Source organism: Patagioenas fasciata, chromosome 32, assembly GCF_037038585.1.
Source record: "Patagioenas fasciata isolate bPatFas1 chromosome 32, bPatFas1.hap1, whole genome shotgun sequence".
Taxonomy (NCBI): domain Eukaryota; kingdom Metazoa; phylum Chordata; class Aves; order Columbiformes; family Columbidae; genus Patagioenas; species Patagioenas fasciata.
The window spans coordinates 1,946,860-1,965,441 of record NC_092551.1 but is presented as its reverse complement, the minus strand read 5'-3'; the positions used below and the strand labels follow the sequence as shown (position 1 = coordinate 1,965,441).

Below are 18,582 nucleotides of genomic sequence, written 5' to 3'. Positions count from 1 at the left end.
TCTGCCCAACAGGGCAGGGCTCCATCGCCTTTGGGGGTGTCCCCTGGAGCCTCTCTGAGTGGCGCCAGCAGCTCCGCGCTCAGCACCAGCGGGTGCGGCTCCTCCTGAGGGGATGGGGGATGAGGGGGCGGGGCCACCGGCCGGCGGCGCGCGGGGCTGAGGCGGCGAGCTGCGATTGGCCGGCCGGGCCGCAGCGGCCGTTCCCGCCTGAGCCTTGGGGCGGAGCCAGAGCGGGAGTGCGGGGGGCGGCCGGGCCAGGAGCCGCCCGCAGAGCGCCCGGAGAGCGGGCTTCGGGGACTCTGCCCGGGAACGAGCGGCAGGAGGAGAGGAGACGGCCCCAGCGGTACCGGGTGAGCTTCTGGCTGGAGCCTGGGAGCTGTTCCTCCCAGCGAGGGCTGTCGGGCACTGAACGGGCTGCCCAGGGCAGGGCTGGAGCCGCCATCCCTGGAGGGGTTTCCACAGGAGCTCCTGAGGGCCGTGGGCAGTGCCGGGGGGTTGTGCTTGGACACCTTCAAGGTGTTTGACACCCAAAGGGATTCTGTGGCACACTCCATTTTCACATTGCCATGGAGCCTGGAGGTCCCAGCGGGGTTTGGATCAGCGTGTTCTGGAACATTCTCAGTGGTCGGGTCTGTGTGCAGAGTGTGGTGGGAACGAGAAGAGAGGAGATGGAGAGAACAGTGGGGAGGTGGAGGAGCAGGAGTGGAGGTGAATACCAGAGAGAGCGAGTGTGTGCGGATCAGCAGTGATCACCCCAAACCTGCCCCGCAGACACGGCACCCAAAATCCTGCACCCCAGATCCTGACCCCAAGCCCTGCACCAAAACCCTGCCCCTCAATCCTGCACCCCCAAATCCCCCACCCCGATCCTGTCTTCCCAAACCCTGCACCCCAGATCCTGCACCCCCAAATTCGGCCCCACCAAACTCTGCACCCCTAAACCCTACAACTGAAACCTTGCACCCCCTAATCCTGCCCTCCCTACCTTCCTGAACCCCGAAACCTGCACCCCAAACCCTGCATTCCCAAATCCTTCCGTCCTATACCCTACACCCCTAAACCTGCCCCCAAACCCTGCACCCCAAAGAATTCCCTCCCAAACCTTGCACCTCCAAACCTTGCACCTCAAAGGCATCCTGGGGACCCCCCCTTGTCCCCAGCATCCACTGTGACGTTCCAGGACCCCTCTTGTCCCCAGTGCCCATTATGATATCCCAGGACCCCACTTTGTCCCCAGAGCCCATTGTGACACCATGGGGACCCTGCCTTGTCCTCAGGGCCCATTGTGACATCCTGGGAACCCCCTTTTTTCCCAGGGCCCATTGTGACAGGGTTGGGACCCCCCTTGTCCTCAGGGCCCATTGTGACATCCCAGGACCCCCCATTGTCCCCAGGGCCCATTGTGACAGGATGGGGCCCCCCTTGTCACTGGAGACCCATTGTGAAACCATGGGGACCCCCCATTGTCCCCAGGGCCCATTGTGACATCCTGGGGAACCCCTTGTCCCCAGGGCCCATACTGACACCATGGGGACCCCCCTTGTTACTGAGGACCCATTGTGATACCATGGGGCCCCCACTTTTTCCCCAGGGCCCATTGTGACATCCTGGGACCCCCTTTGTCCCCAGGGCCCATTGTGACATCCCAGGACCTCCCATTGTCCCCAGGACCAATTGTGACATCCTGGGGACCCCCCTTTGTCCCCAGGGCCCATTGTGACATCCTGGGGACCCCCTTATCCCCAGAGCTCATTGTGGCACCATGGGGAACCCCTTTGTCACTGGGGACCATTGTGATATGTCAGAACCCCCCATTGTCCCCATGTCCCATTGTGACACCCCCCTTATCCCCAGGGCCCATTGTGAAATCCTGGGAACCCCGCCTTTTCCCCAGGGCTCATTGTGACGTCTCAGGACCCACTTTGTCCCCAGGGCCCATTGTGGCACTATGGGGACCCCCATTGTCCTCAGGACCCATTGTGGCATTCCAGGACCCCACTTTGTCCTCAGGGTCCATTGTGACACCATGGGGACCCCCTTTGTCCCCAGGGCTGATTGTGACAATTAAGGGACCCCCATTGTCCCCAGGGCCCATTGTGACATCCCAGGACCCCACTTTGCCCCCAGGGACCATTGTGACATCCTGGGGACCCCCTTTGTCCCAAGACCCCATTGTGACATCCTGGGGACCCCCCTTCGTCGCCCGGGGCCATTGTGACACCATGGGGACTCCCCCTTTGTCCCCAGAGCACATTGTGACATCCCAGGACCCCCCATTGTCCCCAGAGCCCATTGTGACATCCTGGGGACCCCTCTTTGTCCCCAGGGCCCGTTGTGATGTCCTAGGACCCCTCTTTTTCCCCAGGGACCATTGTGAACACCATGGGGACCCCATTTGTCACTGGGGCCCATTTTGACATCCCAGGACCCCCCTTTATCCCCAGGGCCCATTGTGACATCCAGGGCACCCCTATTGGCCCCAGGGCCCATTGTGGCACCATGGAGACCCCCTTTGTCATTGGGACCCACTGTGACATACCAGGACCCCCAATAGTCCCCAGTGCCCATTGTGACACCGTGGGGACCCCTCTTGTCCCCAGGGGCCATTGTGACATCCTGGGGACCCCCCATTATCCCCAGGGTGTTGTGACACCATGGGGACCCCCTTTGTCCCCAGGGCCCTTGTGACGTCTCAGGATCCCCCGTTGTCCCCAGGGCCCATCGTGGCACCGAGGGGACCCCCCCTTTGTCCCCAGGGACCATTGTGACATCGTGGGGCCCCCTCTGTCCCCAGGGCCCATTGTGATATCCTGGGAACCCCATTTGTCCCCAAGGACCATTGCGGCACCATGGGGACCCTCATTGTCCCCAGTGCCCATTGTGACACCGTGTGGACCCCTCTTGTCCCCGGGGGCCATTGTGACATCTGGGGGACCCCTCATTGTCCCCAGGGTGTTGTGACACCATGGGGACCCCCTTTGGTCCCAGGGCCCATTGTGAGGTCTCAGGATCCCCCGTTGTCCCCAAGGCCCATTGTGACATTCTGGGGACCCCAAATGTCCCCAGGGCCCATTCTGGCATTCTGGGGTCCCCCCTTTGTCCCCAGGGCCCATTGTGCCACCATGGGGACCCCCTTTGTCACTGGGGCGCATTGTGACATTCTGGGGATGCCCTTTATCCCCAGGGCCCATTGTGACACCGTCGGGACCCCCCTTGTCCCCAGTGCCTATTGTGATACTGTGGGGACCCCTCTTGTCCCCAGGGGCCATTATGACATCCTGGGGACCGCCTTTGTCCCCAGAACACATTGTGACATCCCAGGACCCCATTTGTCCCCAGGGCCCATTGTGACATCCTGGGGACCCCCTTGTCCCAGGGCCCATCGTGGCACCGAGGGGAGCCCCCCTTTGTCCCCAGGGACCACTGTGACACTGTGGGGACCCCGTCTGTCCCCAGGGCCAATTGTGACATCCTGGGGACCCTATTCTCCCCACGGCCCGTCGTGGCACGATTGGGACCCCCTTTGTCCCTAGAGCCCATTGTGGCACAATGGGGACCCCCTTTGTCACTGGGGCCCATTGTGACATCCTGGGGATGCCCTTTATCCCCAGTGCCTATTGTGACACCGTGGGGACCCCTCTTGTCCCCAGGGGCCATTGTGACATCCTGGGGACCCCCTTTGTCCCCAGGACCCATTGTGACATCCTGGGGACCCCCTTGTCCCCAGGGCCCATCGTGGCACCGAGGGGACCCCCGCTTTGTCCCCAGGGACCTTTGTGACACCGTGGGGACCCCGTCTGTCCCCAGGGTCCATTGTGGCATCCTGGGCACCCTATTCTCCCCACGGCCCATCGTGGCACGATTGGGACCCCCTTTGTCCCCAGGGCCCATTGTGATGCCATGGGGACTCCATTTGTCCCTGTGGCGCATTGTGACATCCCAGGACTCCCCTTTGTCCCCAGGGTCCATTGTGACATCATGGGGACCACCCTTTGTCCCCAGGGCTCATTGTGACGTCCCAGGACCCCTCGTTGTCCCCAGGGCCCATCGTGACATCTTGGGGACCCCCCTTGTCCCCAGGGCCCATTGTGACATCCTGGGGAACCCCTTTGTCCCCAGGGCCCATTGTGACATCCGGGGGACCCCCTTGTCTCCAGGGCCCATAGTGGCACTGTGGGGACGCGTATTGGCACTTGGGTCCATTGTGACACCATGGGGAACCCCCCTTTGTCCCCAGTGCCCATTGTGACATCCTGGGGATCCCTCTTGTCCCCAGGACCCATTGTGGCATTCTGGGGACTCCCTTTGTCCCCAAGGCCCATTGTGGCACCATGGGGACCCCCTTTGTCACTGGGGCCCATTGTGACATTCCAGGACCCCAATTTGTCCCCAGGACCCATTATGACATCCTGGGGACCCCCTTGTCCCCAGGCCCCATCATGGCACCGAGAGGACCCCCCATTTGTCCCTAGGGACCGTTGTGACACCGTGAGAACCCCCTCTGTCCCCAGGGCCCATTGTGACATCCTGGGGAACCCTTTTGTCCCCAGGACCCGTCGTGGCACCATTAGGACCCCCTTTGTCCCCAGGACCCATTGTGACATCCCAGGACCCCACTTTGTGCCCAGGGGCCATCGTGACATCCCTGGGACCCCATTTGTCCCCAGGGACCATTGCGGCACCATGGGGACCCTCTTTGTCCCCAGGGCCCAGGGCCCATTGTGACATCCTGGGGACCCCCCCTTGTCCCCAGGGCCCATTGTGACACCATGGGGATCCCCCATTTGTCCCCAGAGCACCTTGTGACATCCCAGGACCCCCCATTGTCTCCAGAGCCCATTGTTAACATCCTGGGTACCCCTCTTTGTCCCCAGGGCCCACTGTTATGTCCTAGGACCCCCCTTTGTCCCCAGGGCCCATTGTGACCCCATGGGGACCCAATTTGTCACTGGGGCCCATTTTGACATCCCAGGACCCCTCTTTGTCCCCAAGGCCCATTGTGACATCCTGGGCATGCCCTTTATCCCCAGGGCCCATTGTGACACCGTCGGGACCCCCTTTGTCCCCAGGGCCCATTGTGACATCCTGGGGACCCCTATTGGCCGAAGGACCCATTGTGGCACCATGGGGACCCCCTTTGTCACTGGGGCCCATTGTGACATACCAGGACCCCGCTTTGTCCCCAGGGCCCATTATGACATCCTAGGGACCATTCTTTTTCCTCAGGGCCCATTGTGACATCCCAGGACCCCCCATTGTCCCCAGTGCCCGTTGTGACACCGCGGGGACCCCTCTTGTCCCCAGGGGCCATTGTGACATCCTGGGGACCCCCCATTGTCCCCAGTGTGTTGTGACACCATGGGGACCCCCTTTATCCCCAGGGCCCATTGTGACATCCCAGGATCCCCCGTTGTCCCCAGGGCCCATTGTGACATCCCAGGAGCCCCCGTTGTCCCCAGGGCCCATTGTGACATTCTGGGGACCCCTCTTTTTCCCCAGGGCCCATTGTGATATCCTGGGGAGCTCTCTTTGTCCCCAGGGCCTGTTGTGACATCCTGGGGACCCCCCTTGTCTCCAGGGCCCATTGTGACGTCCCAGGACTCCCTATTGTTACCAGGGCCCATTGCGAAATCCTGGGGACCCCCTCTTTGTCCCCAGGGCCCATTGTGACGTCCCAGGACTCCCCCTTGTCCCCAGGACTCATTTTGATGTCCCAGGATCCCCATTGTCCCCAGAGCCCATTGTGATGTCCTGGGAATCCCCTTTGACCCCAGGGCCCTTTGTGACACCATGGGGACCCCCCCTTGTCCCCAGGGTCCATCGTGGCACCGTGGGGACCCCACTTGTCACTGGGGACCCATTGTGACACTATGGGGACCCCCCCTTGTGCCCAGGGCCCATTGTAACATCCTGGGGACCCCCTTTTCCCCAGGTCCCATTGTGACACCGTGGGTACCTCCCTTGTCCGCAGGGCTCATTGTGACATCCCAGGACCCCCCTTTTCTCCCAAGGCCCATTGTGACATCCTGGGGACCCCCCCTTGTCTCCAGGGCCCCTTGTGACATCAAAGGATCCCCCATTGTCTCCAGGGCCCATTGTGACACCGTGGGGACCCCCTTTGTCCCCAGGTCCCATTGTGACATCCCAGGACCCCACTTAGTCCCCAGGGCCAATTGTGACACCATGGGGACCCCCCTTCTCACTGGGGACCCATTGTGACACCATGGGGATGTCCCCTTGTCCTCAGAGCCCATCCTGACATCCCAAAACCCCCCATTGTCTCCAGGGCCCATTGTGACATCCTGGGGACCTCCCTTTCTCTCCAGGGCCCATTGTGACATTCCAGGAATGCCCATTCTCCCCAGAGCCCATTGTGAGGTCCTGGGAATCCCCTTTGTCCCCAGGCCCCATTGTGACATCGTGGGGACCCCCTTTGTCCACAGGGTCCATTGTGACAGGGTGGGACACCCCTTGTCCCCAGGGCCAATTGTGACATCCTGGGGACCCCTTTGTCCCCAGGGCCCATTGTGACATCCCAGTACCCCCGATTGTCCCCAGGGCCCATTGTGACATCCTGGGGACCCCCTTTGTCCCCAGGGCCCATATTGACACCATGGGGACCCCCTTTGTTCCCAGGGGCCATTGTGACATCCTTGGGACCCCGTTTGTCCCCATGGCCCATTGTGACGTCCCAGGACGCCCCGTTGTCCCCAGGGCCCATTGTGACCTCCTGGGGACCCCCCTTTGTCCCCAGGGGCCATTGTGACATCCCAGGACCCCCCATTGTCCCCAACGCCCATTGTGACAGGGTGGGACACCCCTTGTCCCCAAGTCCTGTTGTGACATCCTGGGGACCCCTTTGTCACCAGAGTCCATTGTGATATCCTGGGGAGCCCCCTTTGTTCCCAGGGCCCATTGTGACAACCCAGGACCCCCCATTGTCCCCAGGGCCCATTGTGAACATCCTGGGGACCCCTCTTTTTATCCCCAGCGCCCATTGTGATTTCCTGGGGAGCTCTCTTTGTCCCCAGGGCCCATTGTGACACCGTGGAGACCCTGCTTGTCCTCAGGGCCCATTGTGACATTCAGGGGACCCCTTTTTGTCTCCAGGGCCTATTGTGACATCCAGGGGACCCCCCCTTGTCTCCAGGGCCCATTGTGACGTCCCAGGACTCCCTATTGTTCCCAGGGCCCATTGTGAAATTTTGGGGACCCCCTCTTTGTCTCCAGGGCCCATTGTGACATCCCAGGACCCCCCTTTGTCCCCACGGTCCATTGCAACATCCCAGGACCCCCCCTTGTCCCCAGGGCTCATTGTGGTGTCCCAGGATCCCCATTGTCCCCAGAGCCCATTGTAATGTCCTGGGAACCCCCTTTGACCCCAGGGCCCTTTGTGACACCATGGGGACCCCCCCTTGTCCCCAGGGCCCATCGTGGCACCGTGGGGACCACACTTGTCACTGGGGACCCATTGTGACACTATGGGGACCCCCCGTTGTGCCCAGGGCCCATTGTAACATCATGAGGACCCCCTTTTCCCCAGGTCCCATTGTGACACCGTGGGTACCACCCTTGTCTGCAGGGCTCATTGTGAACATCCCAGGACCCCCCATTGTCCTAAGGGCCCATTGTGACATTCAGGGGACCCCTCTTTGTCCCCAGTGCCCATTGTGACATCCCAGGACCCCACATTGTCCCAAGGGTCCATTTTGACATCATGAGGACGCCCTTTGTCCCCAGGGCCCATTGTGACATCTTGGGGACCTCCTTTGTCCCCAGGACCCATTGTGACATCCTGGGGACCCGCTTTGTCATTGGGGACCATTGTGACATCCCAGGACCCCACTTTGTCCCCAAGACCCATTGGGACATTGAGGGGACCCCTCTTTGTCCCCAGGGCCGATTGCGACATCCCAGGATCCCCTCTTGTCCCCAGGGCCCATTGTGACATCCTGGGGACCCCCTTTGTCCGCAGAGCCCATTGTGAAATTCTGGGGAGCCCCCTTGGTCCCCAGGGCCCATTGTGACATCCTGAGGACGCCCTTTGTCCCCAGGGTCCATTGTGATGTCCAAGGACTCCCCGTTGTCCCCAGGGCCCATTGTGACATCTTGGGGATCCCCCTTGTCCCCAGAGCCAATTGTGACATTCAGGAGACCCCCCTTTGTCCCCAGGGCCCCTTGTGACATCCTGGGGACCCCGTTTGTCCCCAGGGCCCATTGTGGCACTATGTGGATCCCCGTTGTCTCCAAGGCCCATTGTGACATCCCAGGACCCCCCATTGTCCCCAGGGTCCATTGTGAACATCCTGGGGACCCCCCTTGTCCACAGAGCCCATTGTGACACCATGGGGACCCCCTTTGTCCCCAGGGTCCATTGTGATATCCTGGGGACCCCGTTTGTCCCCAGAGCCCATTGTGGCACTATGGGGACCCCCTTTGTCCCCAGGGTCCATTGTGACACCGTGGGGACCCCGCTTGTCCCCAGGGCCCGTTGTGAATTTCGGGGGACCTCTCTTTGTCTCCAGGGCCTATTGTGACATCTTGGGGACCCCCCCTTGTCTCCAGGGCCCAGTGTGACATCCCAGGACCCCCCTTTGTCCGCAGGGGCCATTGTGACATCCTTGGGACCCCGTTTGTCCCCATGGCCCACTGTGACGTCCCAGGACCCCCCGTTGTCCCCAGGGCCTATTTTGACATCCTGGGGACTCCCTTTGTCACTGGGGCCCTTTGTGACAACCCAGGACCCCACTTTGTCCCCAGAGCCCATTGTGACATTCAGGGGACCCCCCTTTGTCCCCAGGGCCCATTGTGACATCCTGGGGACCCCTTTGTCACCGGAGCCCATTGTGATATCCTGGAGAGCCCCCTTTGTCCCCAGGGTCCCTTGTGACATCCCAGGACCCCCCATTGTCCCCAGGGCCACTATTGGCACCGTGTGTACCCCCTTTGTCCCCAGGGTCTGTTGTGACGTCCGAGGACCCCCCCTTGTCCCCAGGGCCCATTGTGACATCCTGGGGACCCCTTTTGTCCCTGTCGAGGGCTAAGATTGCGGGGTGACAATCAAACCCTGGCAGATGTGTTGTCAACCTCCTCTCCCCCCCACTTCCCCCTTTTGCCCCTCCCTCTCCCCCCTTCCCACTCCGGGCAGGCGATTGGGAGGGAAAGAAGGACAGAGAGAAGAGAGTTGGAAACGTTAAAGATGTTTTACTGATGCTACTGATAAAATAGAGAAAATAATACAAAATATACAAAACCCATCTTGTAAGTCTCAGCAACTGCAGAGCCAGCACCCAAAGTCCTGGATTAGGCTCTGCAGCCAACCGGAGCTGGATTCAGTCTGTCACTGGCCTCCGTTCGCAGGGACGACCAGCAAGGTCCTCTCCTGATGTCGGCCATGAGGGAAAAAAGGGATAAGGGGCGAGATCCTCGTGATCTCCCACTTTTATATGAAGTATTCACGTGAACGGAATGTTATTCACCGTTGGTCAGTCTCTCGGTCATCAGTTTTCTCATTGCCCCCCTCGCGAGATGTCCATCCGTGCTTGTCAATAAGTTTGCATTCCCTTGCTGGGTTTAACCAAAACATGTGTTGGGTTCTCCAGGAAAATGCAGCTGACATGAAGGCTTTAGCTGACAGGCAAATTCACTAAAAGAGAAACTTGTTTTTAACAAAACCAGGACACTGTCTCAACCCCATAACCTGGCTGTGTTCAGCTAAGCCTGTTCTCTGCAGGGTGGGGTAATGCTGAGATAAATAACAGTGAAATAAATATGCCACTATTTGTTGCCTACTTTGAAGGAAAATAAGTCTGTCCATCCATACCAGAACTGTCACAAAACAGATGTTGGTCTGCAGTAATACTGACAAGCTTTGGACCTTTAATCTTGGAAAGGAGGTGAGGGTCAAGGGAAGGTAAAGGAAGATGTAGAGAGGTATTAGGTTTTCTTTCCTGATCGCAAAACCTACTTTTTCCATTCTGAAAATCTCAGTATTGTGTATGTAGAACTGTAAGATCTACCTGAGGATGAAATCTCGGGCTGGGAGGTAAGCGCTGTGTGCTTACCAGTACTTACAGGGCATGGTTCTCACTTTTTTGGGGAGAAAAAACATTAAAAAACAGAACAAAACACACCACTAAATTAAAAAAGTAAGCCACTGGGTGCGATAAACTGGGTCTGCCTTTCACTCCAATACCGGGTGTCTGGTGGGAGCCTTGTGCTCGTTCTTCTGCCAGCTTGGTACGGAGATGGAGAGCTTTGCAGATGTTCCTGTTTTGGGGGACCCTTGGTAACGTGGTATGGGTCCATCTTCAATGTGCCCATTGAAAAATCAGTGGTGCTGGGCACCTAAATTTGAGCTGATTCTGCTCTTTGAAAAACCTGTCCATTTTGCATGAGCAGAGCCAAGAATATTTCTAAACACCAGTGTTCCTTCCCAGTGGCTTACTCACTTTCATTGATCTTGAACAGCTGCATTAGCTGGTGTCTCAATTAGCATTGGTGGGAACAAACTATCCCCTCAGAAATTACAGCGCTGATGTAGTTAATTCTTTGTTTGAGCAAATTGATTTCAGAGGCTCCTCACAGCCCTGATCCTGTGCGTATGAGATTTCCTGGGCTTTCCTTATGGGAATTGTTTCCTGGAAGCCAAGTCTGCTTGGAAATATTGACAAGGCCAGATGCAGATGGTTTTTTGTTGTTTTGGGGTTTTTTTTATTGCTTCTAAAGCTTTGTCTGCAACAGGGTGACCGTGGGGAGAACTAAAGTAAGATTAAGAGAGAACTTGGGGCTGGAGCAGTCAGAACCTCTGCTGCACTGTAAGACAATTCCCCTCACACAGATGCCAAAGAAGCTGTTACATGGGGATTTTTAACTATGGGCATGAGAGAACCATAAGCAGCCTCAGCCTGATGGATTTTCTGGGGAGATGTTGTTTCCCTTGTTGTGTCATAAAATCACAGAACAGTTTGGGTTGAAGGGACCTCCCCAGCTCCCCCAGTGCCCCCCCTGCCATGACAGGGACATCTTCAGCAGCTCAGGGTGCTCAGAGCCCCGTCCAGCCTGGCCTGGGATGTCTCCAGGGATGGTTCAGCCACCACCTCTCTGGCCAGGCTCTCACTACCCTTGGTGTAAAAACAAATTTCTTCCCCATGTCTGGTTTGAGGTTGTGTGGAAAGAGCCAAGATCCTGGTGTGTTTCAACGTATGTATGCAATAATGTACATCTGTGAATCATTCCCTTGGCCTTGGAAGATCATTGAAGGCTTTAAAATCGCTGCTGCTGCCAGCAAAATGCATTATCCACAAGCTGCTGAAGGGCATAGGGAAAAAGTCAGAGAAGAGAGCTATTTGTTGCATTCCTGGGCTGTGAGGTCCTGTTTTTGTCCAGCTGCCCAGCCGGGAGTGTTGCTGCTCTTGTCACTGGTTCCACACTCCCACACAACTCCTGCCACTGCTCGGGGCTCAGACCATCTCTGCACAGGAGCTGACGTCTGGGGGACCAAGGTAAAGTGGTTAAAAAATAAGGTACTTCCAAAAGTCTGTCCTGAATTATGGAAACCCTAGAACAAATGCCAAGTCCCCATGAAGCCAAAAAGTCTTACGCGTACATTCAGATTTTTAGCAAGTTGATTAAATGCTTAAACAATATTTGAACTCGGGCCTGAAGGATCAGGCTTTATTAATTGTGTGAGTATAATTGTGGTAAAATAAGTGGTGGCAAGGAAGGTTTAAATCTGCTCACAGGCGCTGAACTGCGTTGTTGTGAGATAGCTCGGTGACATCTCGTGATGCGTTATAGAATCATATAGGTTGGAAACGAGCTTTAATATAATTGAATCCAACTGTTAACCCAACACTGCTGAGTCCACCACTGAACCAGGTCCCTAAGCACCACATCTACGTGTGTTCTAAACCCCTCCAGGGATGGTGACTCCACCACTGCCCTGGGCAGCCGTTCCAATGCTCAACAGCCCCTTTAGTGAAGAAACTTTTCCTTTCAGGCAGTTCAGAGATCAGAAGGTCTCCCCTCAGCTCCTGTTCTCCAGCTGAACCCCCAGGTCCTCAGCTGCTCCCATCACACTTGTGCTCCAGCCCCTCACCAGCTTTGTTATCCCCTGATCTGTTGGTATCCGCAGGATTTGAGGTGTCAAGTCCCAGATTAATGCATGCAAGGTAGGACAGGCACACACAAAAATATCTACAAAGCAACAGAGTGTTTCTAATTAAAAGAAAATTGTTAATTAGTTGAGCCTCCTCGGTCAGTGCTGGGTGAACAAGAGCCTCATACCTGCCTGTTGCTGCGGGAGTGCTTGAAAAAATATAATGAACCCTGCTTGGTTTGCAGAATTTTGGGAAAGGTGCTGAGCTGGAGAACATAAGTCATGAATAGTAGCAATGCCACTTGTTATTGTGTGGTAAAAAAGGACGTTTTCACAGCTGGAATAAAACACCAGAATTTGGGAAATCTGGGTATACTGCCCAGCCGGGTGCTGAACAGCTCTTCACTTGTGCATCAAGCCACGGGGTGAGTAGTGTGTTCTGTTTCTTGGCAGGAAGGTGATGGAGCCAGACCTACAAAAGCTTTGTCTTAAGCCATTGTAATAGTACAGCTGCTTTTTTGGTCGCTCTCCGCTGCCTTGGCAGACTCCCTCTCGCTGGATTTTAAAAGTGTTTTGCCTCTGTCGTGTTTTGAATGTTTTTTTCCCTTTAGGATCCATACCTTCTCTTCTAGGCTCTCCCAGCCGCAGTGTTTCCTAGTCAAGCTAATTCATCACTGATTCACAGTGGAAACTGCCAGTTTGGTGGGGTTTATGTTTTGAGTTAGTTTTCTAAGTCTGGCAGCATCCAAACACAAAGACAGGGAGAAATGACTCGTCTGTTACTTAATTTAATGCTTGTTTTGGGAAATCTAAATCCAAATGTGTATGGGACTCATATTAGGACTCCAGTGCTGGATTTTATTTTTCTTTTTGTCATTGTTGGCAGGGCTGAATTCACCTCCAGAATAAGCGCAGTCATCGGTCTGTGTGACACTAAGCTCGGTTCTCTGCTTGGACCAGACGGCTTTTGGAGCTGCCCAAAGTGACTGAAAGCTGAAGTGGGCTTTTGCTGCAGCATCTAAATGATTCTGAGGGCTCTAGCGACCCTTACAAAGCCAAAAGTACCTTGCTATCTTCTTTAGTCTCTCACAAACATGCTGAGTCCTGCTTTAGAGGGCTGAGCTCTCCGGAAACATCGGGTGGGACCAGCTTTGGCTGTAGCCCTCATAGCAAGAGTGGGGGACACAGCTCTGACTCAAAGACCAAGCCATTTGGTGACAGTGACAGAACCTTTTTGTCTCCTAGACTTCTCTGGAGATCCCAGACTAGCCAGATTCCCCATGAGGGTTTATGCTTGTGTGAGGAAACTTCTTAGAAATAACTGTAGAATTCAGCCTTTTTTAGTAGGCTGGAAGGTGGCAGCTCAATTGACCTTGCCAAACTTTAACCAACAGTAAGAGAGCAGGGCCCGAGCTGCCATAGCCTGTGAGTCTGTATTATTTCTAATAAAAGAGGAAAGATGGGGCTCTGCAGGTGATCTCCTTCCCATTCTGTCTTGCTCCTTCAAACATGTGAGGGCACGGAGGGGTTCAAGGTCCAACCTGAGTATTTGGGTATCTCTGGCATGCAGAGATATGCTTCCTCCATCGCTGTTTCTTTTGAGACATAGAGTCTCTCTGAATGCTTTATTGCTGCTCTGCTTTGTGGAGGATGGCCAAGGGGAGCTACTGGTGCTTTTGTCACCAGTTTCTGTGCTATGGTTGTTAGGAGTGATCTGCTAACAGGCTTTCCATTGGCTTTGGGCTTCGCTTTGGACGAGGCTCCGCAGATTTAGGGCACGTGGCCAACTTATGGCTCTTGTTTCAGTGGAACTCAATCTTGGACTACATCCCATAGCAAGCCTGGTGGGTAAATTGGATCTCTGGCTGCAAGCGGAGAAAAAGCGAGAGGGATGGCTAAACTGGATATCTGTGGCTTTTCCTGGGACTTGGTTACGTGCCCAGCTCAGTCCTGCAGCAACCCTGGAAAGCCAAGGGTGTCCTCCTCCTGGGAGCCGTTCTCAATGCAGCCCCAGCCGTCAGCAGCACCCTGACCATCGTCATCCATGTACGTGCTTGGCAGGGCGATGGGAAGGGGCCGCTTGGACCCGAGGGGCTGAATTTGGCTCTCGTAGCAATCAAGGATTTGGGAGCAGATGACTCAGACAGTGCTGATCCATTCTCTGTGTACATTTTTTTGCTGTGTTATGTTACACTGGGATGGGGGCAGAACCCATTGCCCTCCTCAAGCCTTTACAGTCTTTGAAACATCATCAGGATGGGAAAGGATCCTCTAAGGAACTTCAATTTTCCATAGAATCATAGAAACTGCCTCCAGTTCTGGCTCTGCTTTGCAGGATGCACTTCTTGAATGTGAAGTGCTTACATCTCTTCAAAGCCATTTCTCCCTGCCTGTTTGCCAAAGGGAAGAATTGATAAATGTTAAATTCAGTAGCAAAATCACCGCAGGCCCCTGGCCATAGAGTTTCCCACAATTTGTGTTACGAGGTGACCCAGATTCTGACGAACCAGAGGCAGACAGGGCTGGTTTTGTCCTGTAGTGCTTTTCCTATACAGATGGTGAAGGTGATTTTTTTTCCTCTGCCCTAGTGCCTGAGGTAAATAAACTGTAAATAGCTTGGGAGAGCAGGCTGGGATGTGGAGGAGTGAAAAAGGGGGATTTTTATTCTCAAGGGTGTGGAGGAAAACAGGAGGAGAACCATCGAAGCCTAAATTAACTCCCTCTTGCAAACACAGTTTGATCAGACATTTTCAGGCTAAATATATGAGCAGTCTGTAAAAGGAGCAGTTTTCCTCCTGTGCTACTGCTCACATGTTACTTAATTAAAACAGTAGGAGCTTAATGTTGCGCTTACTTTTCCGCTATTAGCGGTACTTGTGTTTTTTTGGGAGGGGGCTACTTTACTGAACATGGCCAATGAGGGTTTGTGTCCATGGTAAGACTTCTGCTTAAAGCCAAAGTAAATATTGAGGTGGTTATAGTTATACCGACATAAGCCCCTATATGAACATTCTTGCTCAAGCTTTTCTAAAATTTAACTTCTATTTATTGGAAATAGGTTTAAATCTGAATGGAAAAAGTTGCCGTGTTACTGGAATAGGTGTGTCCATCTGTAGAGCTGTTCCAGTTTAATTTATTAAGCTTTATCTTCAGAAAAGAGTGGCAGGAATTTAATATATATTTCGTTGTTGTTTCTTCCTTGTCACTCCACCAATCTTAACCGGTTGTGTCGCACAGGCTGTAGGTTGTAAATCTTGCAGGAGACCTTTTTTCTTTAAATTTTAGCCTTTGTTAATCAGCTCTTGAACATGAAGTTGCCTCCCTTTTAGTGCAAAGGTTGTGGGTCTAACTGGTCTCTTCTGAGGGAATCCTGCTGTTGAAGCCGTCTCCCCCAATAACTGGTTGCAGGCGGAGTGTGTTGGCTTTGGCTTGAGAGGTGCCTGCAGGGAATCTCCTGAACTTCATCAGGTCCTGCACCTGGGGTGGAAGAACCCTTCACAGGGATGTAGGCTGGGGACTAACTAATCCACTCCAAAAATGTGATTTACCTCACCTATCAGGAGCATTTCCCAAGGGGAGTCAGCACGGGATGCTGCCAGCAGTGTCCTCCATGTGGTGCTTTCTTACCCTTGGTTTATCACACCTACGGTCTCATCCCATGGCCTCGTCTCACTGTACCAGCCCTGTCACAAGCGTTGACAACTCCATCCCTGCATCTCAACCCTTCCTGACTGTCCTCACCCAGGGAAAGGACGCTCAGTTTGCCAGAAACAAGGAGATGTGCACCATGGACAACAGACCACCAGTGACGGTGGTGACATCTGCAGCAGAAATGCCCTTATGAGTCTCCAAAATGGATTTAGAATCCAAGTGGTCCATCTGAGTTAGAACAATGAAGTTTTAACTGTCTGCTCAGCTTCTTGACATCCTACAAACTATTACAGAAGTGTGTACGATGGGGCCTGTCCTGATGTTCCTCTTATGGCTTGAGGAGCTCTCACTGCCAGTGGGAAGTCCTGCTCATATTTTTATTTGCCTGTTTTTTCCTGTGCGGGGGTTGTTATTTAAAAAAAGGGAGGAAAAAAAGAAGTGTCTGTTTTTCCATACAGTGATAACGCAAATACCATAGCTGCTATTTTTTCTCCGGGGGGATAGGTGGACTGGTTCAGATATTAAAATAGGAGTAAGCGCAGATTTTGTTTGATCTTAAATGTTAATTGTTCAGAGACTAATAGTGATAATTACTTTTCAGAATAGCTTGAGTCATTTGTTGGGTTTTTTTTTAAATGTGTTGTTTTTGAGGCTCCAAGCTGGAAAAACAAAGGTTTGCCAATGTGCTGGTCGTAGGGCATGTTTCGTCCAGGGTGTGACAAATTTTACTGCCTTTGAGAACTCTTGGGCTTAGAAATGCTGCTGGGTGGATGGTCCTGGAGACTTGAGTTAGGTATTTGCGCCAGTTTTGTCTCATCAATGTCCTTGTTAAAGGTCTACTGGGCTGTGAATTTACCTTTTAAATAACACCACCATTACAGCTTGGGCAGTAAAATGCCATTTTTCTTCTGGCAGTTTCCTTGTGGGTAGATGTAGAGATTCCTGTGTCTCACGTCTGTCTGGGGGTTGTCAGGTGTTGGGGTCTTCTGGGGTGGATTGTGTGAAGAGCATGCTGCCCCACCAGGAGCAGGATGGAGAACCCCGGGTGTATGGGATCTGGTTGTCCCCACTGATCTTACACAAGGATAGAAGGTCTGGGATGGGGCCTGATGAGAGAAACGGGCATGTACACCAGACTCTAGGATTTGTAGGCTTACTTTAAGGGTTTGCAAGATCTTTAAGACTAGCCTGGTACTGGCAAAGAGGTGGTAAAACACCAGCCAGAGAGGTGGTGGATGAACCATCCCTGGAGACATCCCAGGCCAGGCTGGACGGGGCTCTGAGCAACCTGAGCTGGTGAAGATGTCCCTGCTCATGGCAGGGGGGGCACTGGGGGAGCTTTGAAGGTCCCTTCAACCCAAACTGTGATTCTGCGGTGTAAGATGGACTCTGACGTTCTTCAGGAAGGCCACCATCATCTTTGCTTGGTTTGCATGACACGTACTTGCAGTGTGGTCCTGCTGTGTGGCAGGAGCTTCCTGGTGCCACTGCAGCTCCAGCAATGACGATGAACAACAAAACCGTTTTCACGGTTCTTTGGTATTTTAGGAATTTTGGAGCTGTTGACTGTGCAGCCGGCGTGTGGGAGGAAAGCTGAACAAGAGCAGTGAAATGCGCAAGGGCAGCAGGAAGCCCAAGCAAGTGTATTAGAGCAGGGACTGGGGTGGAATCTGCGATCTGTGAAATACATGGAGCAAGTTGGACACCAGTCTGTTCTACCAAGTCAACACTGATGGTTTAGTTCAGTTAAACATCCTCGCGAAGCTGGATTTGCAGTGCAGTCCACCCAGGGTCTGGGTCAAAAGCAAACCCCGAAGCTATGACGAAACCCAGCCTTGCTGTGGCATAGGAGAGCAGCTAATAGCAAAGAAACCAACCCTCATTCACTAGCTGAACTTCCCTTATTTATTGCTTTGCTGGACAGGAATAAATACTCAACAAATAAGCTTCCTGTCCTTAAATTATTGCATTCTTCTGCGTTCTTGATTCCTTTTATTTTTAAATTAAACCAGGCTAAACCCCACGGGATTGATGTCCTCTCATTGCAAGAGCTAGAAAGGGTTCATGGTCTGATTCTCGTCTGGAGGATCACACGATGACTTGGGGTGGAGGTATTTTCCTGAAATAGTTTGGAGCAGCTCTAGGGTTTGGGATGTGCTCCCTTTCTCCCTTCAGTGTCTCCCCCCCCTCCTTTCTTCCCTCCCAGCTACAGGGATCTCTGACTTCAAGTAGGATGGAGGATGCTGTGGGAGATGCCTTTGGGTCTCTGGAGCTGGGGGACAAGAGAGGTGATTAAGAGCAGCTGACAGGGGCTTAGCACAGCCTTCCAGCCCCCTCCCCTTGGGGATGTGTTCCATACCCTCTTTGCTGTCTCTCCACGAGACCTTTTGGGAGTATTTCTACTCCCAGAGGAATTTAAAGGTGTAAATTCTCAGTGGAGCTGTGGCTGCGCAGGTTGTGTCCTGCCATGGGGCTGTGCTGCCGTTTGCCCAGGGAAAAATGAGCAGCCCTTTGGCTGGAGGGAGTTTTCGGTGGGATCCACCATGGCCAGGTGTCGGATCCGCAAAGTCGTGGTCCCGGGGAAGCGCAGGCTGGGAATGAGGAGCCGGGCTGTGCCGATGAGCTCCTGGCTTCTTTGGGAGCGTTTCCTTGTGATTCCCATCAGGAACATGGATCTGTGCGTCCTGTTCCAGTTTGTGCAGCTACACAACTCAACCCCAAGGAGGAAAAAAACCAACATTCTTCAGATGCTGCTTTTGGGGAGGGTGGGGGAAGGAGCAGGCGGGTTCCTTCCACCCCGTTGTTTGAGACTGAGCGCTGTTGCAGCGTTT

General features: G+C 54.2%; 1 protein-coding gene across 1 annotated transcript in view; it reads left to right on the top strand.

The window, feature by feature from the left end:
• Positions 1-213: 213 nt before the first annotated feature.
• Positions 214-18,582, top strand: part of LOC139825951 (procollagen galactosyltransferase 2-like) — a 36,797-nt gene continuing 18,428 nt past the window's right edge. The window contains 1 exon segment of the mRNA XM_071800600.1: positions 214-350. The gene's annotated coding sequence lies outside the window, so the exon portion shown is untranslated.